A 5,227-nucleotide genomic window follows, 5' to 3' on the forward strand; every position below is an offset into this window, starting at 1 on the left:
CCCCCCCCCCAGGGGGGGATGGCCACACTGCAATCCTTTCTCCTCCATTCTCCTCCCAGGATTTTGGGCACGTGCGCACACGTGCCCAGTGTGAGTTTTAAGCCACCGGGTCCGGGACGCGAACTGCAGTCGACTACATGGGAGTCCAGCGACATAGCCATTACGCTAACTGCTGGTCCCAAGATTTAGAAAAAGTTTTGAAACTCACCAGTTTAAAACTCTTTGGCAATGAAATTAAACTAGAGAAACCAAAAGGAAAAGACAATAAGAATGATTGAGATGCAAGGACACTTTTGGTCGAAAATCTTTCCTATGAAGCTGTTCAGGATGAATTAAAAGAAGTGTTTGAAAATGCCATGGAGATCAGAATAATCAGCAAAGATGGAAAAAGTAAAGGGATTGTTTATATTGAATTTAAGAAAAGCTGATGCAGAGAAAACCTTTCAAGAAAAGCAGAGAACAGAGATTGATGGGCGGTCCAATTCCCTATACTACACTGGAGAAAAAGGTCAAAATCAAAAAAGACTATAGAGGACCAGTAGTTAGCGTAATGGCTATGTCACTGAACTCCCATGTAGTGGACCGCAGTTCGAGTCCCGGACCCGGTGGCTTAAACTCACACTGGGCTCTTGTGCGTGAGTGCCTAAGATCCCCAGAAGAGAATGGAGGAGAAGGGATTACAGCATGGCCATCCCCCCTGGGGGGTGATTTCTTGCTTTCTGTCTCTCTGTCTCTCTCTGTCTTTCTGGCAAGCGCATGTGCCCTATAGCAAAAACCTCTCAAAAACAAAAAACAACAAAATCAAAAAACTACAGAGGTGGAAAGAATAGCACTTGGGGTGGTGAATCAAAACTCTGGTTTTGAGCAACCTCTCCAACAATGCAACTAAAGAAACACTTCAGGAAATATTTGAGAAGGCAACTTTCATCAAAGTGCCTCAGAATCAAAATGACAAATCTAAAGGGTATGCATTTATAGAATTTGCTTCATTCTATCACCAGAGATATTTCAACTGCAGACCAGAAAGTTCATTGGGCAGCCACTGCCATCCCCACTCCACCAGCTAAAGATTCTTGGAGTGCAGTATCTAGAAATCTCAACTAGCTGCTTTCTGCTCTCAAAAAATGGAGTTTCTAACAACTGATTTTGTTGTCCTTTATTTTCGTAGATATTTCCCTCACTGAAGGTCTATGGCTCATACCACTCAACAGATTTGCTGTCCTCCCAAGTCCCAGCTGATAATTTGGCTGGTCTTTAGTGAGCAAAGACTGACTGAGAAAATGGGCTTAAATTGTTCAAAAGAAAGAACGTTTCTTCCTTCCTACAACAAGAAAGGGACTGACAAAATTTTTTTTTTTTACTTGACCAGACTTTGGTCAGGCTCCTGAACCTTCTCTAAGACCCACCCACACTTCCTTATAAAATTTAGTTTTAGCAAAGAACCCTGCCTAGTCGAATTAGCAAGGACACCACCCCCCTCCACCATCACCCTGGCCTGTCTTCAGCAAGAACCCTGTTAGGATGGTTTAGCCAGAATCCCCCAACCCCTGATGTTTTTTTCCCCATAGTAATTTCCCATCCACTGGCCACACCTGCTCCCTGACTATCAATTCCCACTTGCCCATGTTGTGTTCCTGATTGAGCCCGGTCTCTCTTGCCTCCCCTACAAGGCCCCACTGAGGTGGTTCCTGTGGTTATCATGATGGTACTAAATAATCTGCTTTACCAAGCTTTAGCGAGTATCACTGATTTTTTTTTTTCTTTTCCTTCTTCTGCCTTTCTTTTTCTTTTGTCCTTATCTTTTTCTTTTTCTTCTTCTTCTTTGTCTTCTCTTTTTGCTAAAGGACATGACTATTCACGAGAGAGAAAGAGAGAGAGAGATGAAGGGAGAGGGGAAAGCACCCTCCGTGGGGCATGGTCACACTGCAGTCCCTTCCTGCCATCTCTCCCTGCTGTTTGGATTTGGGGCATGCACACACATGCCTCCATGTGTTTCTCGAGCCACCAGAGTCAGGACTCGAACCATGAGGTCTACCAGGCAGAATCTGGCAGCCTTAACCACCAGGCTACAGAACCAGCCCTGACTTATTCTCTTTAACAATATTTCTATCCAGATAAAGTTTCTTCCTCCTGAGAACCCCCACAGTCCTTCTCATCTCCTGTGGCACTTGGTGAAACATCTCCTGTCCCTAATGTGCACGGTTAAGGCAGCGATGGGCCTCTTCACTGTTACATCTCCTTATTGGCTCAGGCCACTAGTGTCCCTGGAATGGGTACAGGAACACTGTGATTATCTCATCCATTTTCTATTTTCAGAGGTTTTTGCCTTAGGGCGTGTGCACCCTCTGGTGAGAGAGAGAGAGAGACAGAGACAGTGAGAGGGAAAGTGAGAAATCACTCCCCAGGGGAATGGCCATGCCACAATCTTTTCTCCTCCTGGGATCTTGGGAATGCACCTCACACACTTGGTGTAATTTTCAAGCCAGCAGGTCCAGGATTCAAACCATGATCAGCCATGTGGGAGTCCAGCGACATAACTGCTATGCCAACTCCTGGCCATCCATTTTCTTTTTCTTTTCTTTTCTTCTTTTTTAAGAGAGAGAGAGTTTTGCTACAGGATGTGTGTACTCAATAGAGAGACAGAAAGTGAGAATTCTCCTCCCCCCTGGGGGATGGTCACATTGCAATCCCTTCTCCTCTATTCTCCTCTTGGGATTTTGGGCACACACACACATGCACTCTGCATGAATTTAAGCCTCCATGACCAGCACTCAAACCACGGTCGACTACATAGGAGTCCAATGATGTAACCATTATGCCATCTGCTGGTCCCTTATTTTTAAATACATCATTTTTAGATAATTGTAAGTGCTGAGAAGAAAAAGTTATGTCCCATGTGTGGAAATCCCCCTCACCCACTTGGTGAATTTTTCAAGCCAGCAGGTCCAGGATTCAAACCATGATCAGCCATGTGGGAGTCCAGCGACATAACTGCTATGCCAACTCCTGGCCATCCATTTTCTTTTTCTTTTCTTTTCTTCTTTTTTAAGAGAGAGAGAGTTTTGCTACAGGATGTGTGTACTCAATAGAGAGACAGAAAGTGAGAATTCTCCTCCCCCCTGGGGGATGGTCACATTGCAATCCCTTCTCCTCTATTCTCCTCTTGGGATTTTGGGCACACACACACATGCACTCTGCATGAATTTAAGCCTCCATGACCAGCACTCAAACCACGGTCGACTACATAGGAGTCCAATGATGTAACCATTATGCCATCTGCTGGTCCCTTATTTTTAAATACATCATTTTTAGATAATTGTAAGTGCTGAGAAGAAAAAGTTATGTCCCATGTGTGGAATGAAAAGCTGTGGGAATTAGAGGGACCCGGGGGTGGGAAATGTACATTGTTGGTCTGCTAGGCTTAAGCTTCTCATTGGTCATAAGAGCTCACTAAATATCAGCTGAAGGGGGACTAGGATGCACTGCCAGCCCTGGCTCCCTGGCTGCAGGGGCAGAGGGAGAGTCCTCTCTGGCATCCCGGCAACGCTGCTGGCCCATCTTTGCTGATCAATTAAGTGTTTGCAAATGAACACAGAGCCAGCCTTTCAGGAAGTGGAGGTAAATAACAAATGCATTATTTTTGAGAGGTTGGTACTTAAAAAGCCTGGTAGAAGAAAGATCACCAGCTGGGATAACATTGTGGAATTGGGGCTCTCCTTCTACTAGGGTTATGTAAACAGATATTCTTAGTGACATTAATGTATTTTAAGACATCCATGTTTACAAAAGAATCAAGAGTGATACTAAAAGGAAATAAAATTAGAGTGGAGAAGAAGGAAGAAGGGTCCTTTCTACAGAAGGATGCCAGATAAATGCAGGAGGAGATGCTGGAACTACCGGGCGAAGGCTTTAGGGAACAGGGTATTTATGCCAGAATCTCCCATTCCCTGATGTCTCCTTCCCTTTAGCAACCTCCCATTCACTCACGCCGCCCCCACTCCTTGGCTGTCAATTGCCACTTGGGAATAAATTCACCCCACACACGACCTATGACATCTGAAGGGGACCAGACATTTTCTAATGGAGAGAGACGACAGACTGCAGCCTCATGCAGTGGTTTGACTTAGTGTCACCAACAAGGGGAGAGACTCGTACCATGTACAGCTCATTCTGGGCATGGGAAGGACACTTCCTTATAACACTGTGATATAATGACATAAAGTAATAATAAGGACCCCTAAGGCCCAGCCCATGGATGCACAGCTAATCCCCAAGGCAGTTCCCAAACGTACTGCTGAGAACTCTCCAGAGGGGTCCCGATGGCGGTGCAGTGGGAATGCAATGCTCTGAGGTGCTGGATTTACATGGGATAGTCCCAGGTTCGTGTCTCAGGGCCTCCCTGTACACACACGCTGGGTGCCTGCTCTGGACTGTGACTCTGGCCACCTGGGACTGGGGTGGGCTGTGGTATGAGGACCCTGTTGGGAATGCCTCCCTTTCTTTCTCTTCCTCTGTTTCTCTCTCATGGAATAAATTAATGAATTGAAAATGAAAACAAAAACAAAACCTTCGTCATTACAGGCATGTTTCTAAAGCCCCTAATTGAGAATTCCAGCCGCTTAAGGGGCACCTCCCAATTACTCTTTGAACTGTGCAACTGTGGGAGCCTCTGCCCTGGGCGTGTCCTTACCCAGGGCAAGCTGGTTCTGGTAGGAGTGCTCCTGAGTGCTCCGTGGGCTTCCCTTGAGGGTGGCTGACTCGCTGGGGCTTTGGGTGGGAAGTAGACACTGTCGCAGCTTTAGCCTGGCCTTAAGACCAACATCTGTAACCCAGACCCAAGCACGGCTACTTCTTGTGACTGTGAGATGGATCTAAAGCCAGGGACAAGACTCAGCTTGGGTCATCTGGCTTGGGCCCCTTACCCTGACCTACTGTCCCCTGGGAGGGGCACAAGCAGGAGTTGGGGGGACGAGGTGGTGGACATGCTAAGTGAAGAGCTGGTTACACCCCAGGCCATCGCCCTGCTGTATTTCAAACTTGGCCCGAAGCACGTGTTGAGGGTGGGGGAATTCCACTCCAAGGACAAGCCCTTGGACCCTGGCATCCCCGGTGGGCTGAGCATCACACTGGACTTTCTGTTGCACTGAGTGACCGGGATGCTCAAGAACCTGTGTGTATCCCTTCCGGGGGGGCAGGGCTCAGGGGTCCGGCAGGAGAATGATGACGT

This window comes from Tupaia chinensis, unplaced genomic scaffold (genome assembly GCF_000334495.1).
Source record: "Tupaia chinensis unplaced genomic scaffold, TupChi_1.0 Scaffold142716_1, whole genome shotgun sequence".
Classification (NCBI taxonomy): domain Eukaryota; kingdom Metazoa; phylum Chordata; class Mammalia; order Scandentia; family Tupaiidae; genus Tupaia; species Tupaia belangeri.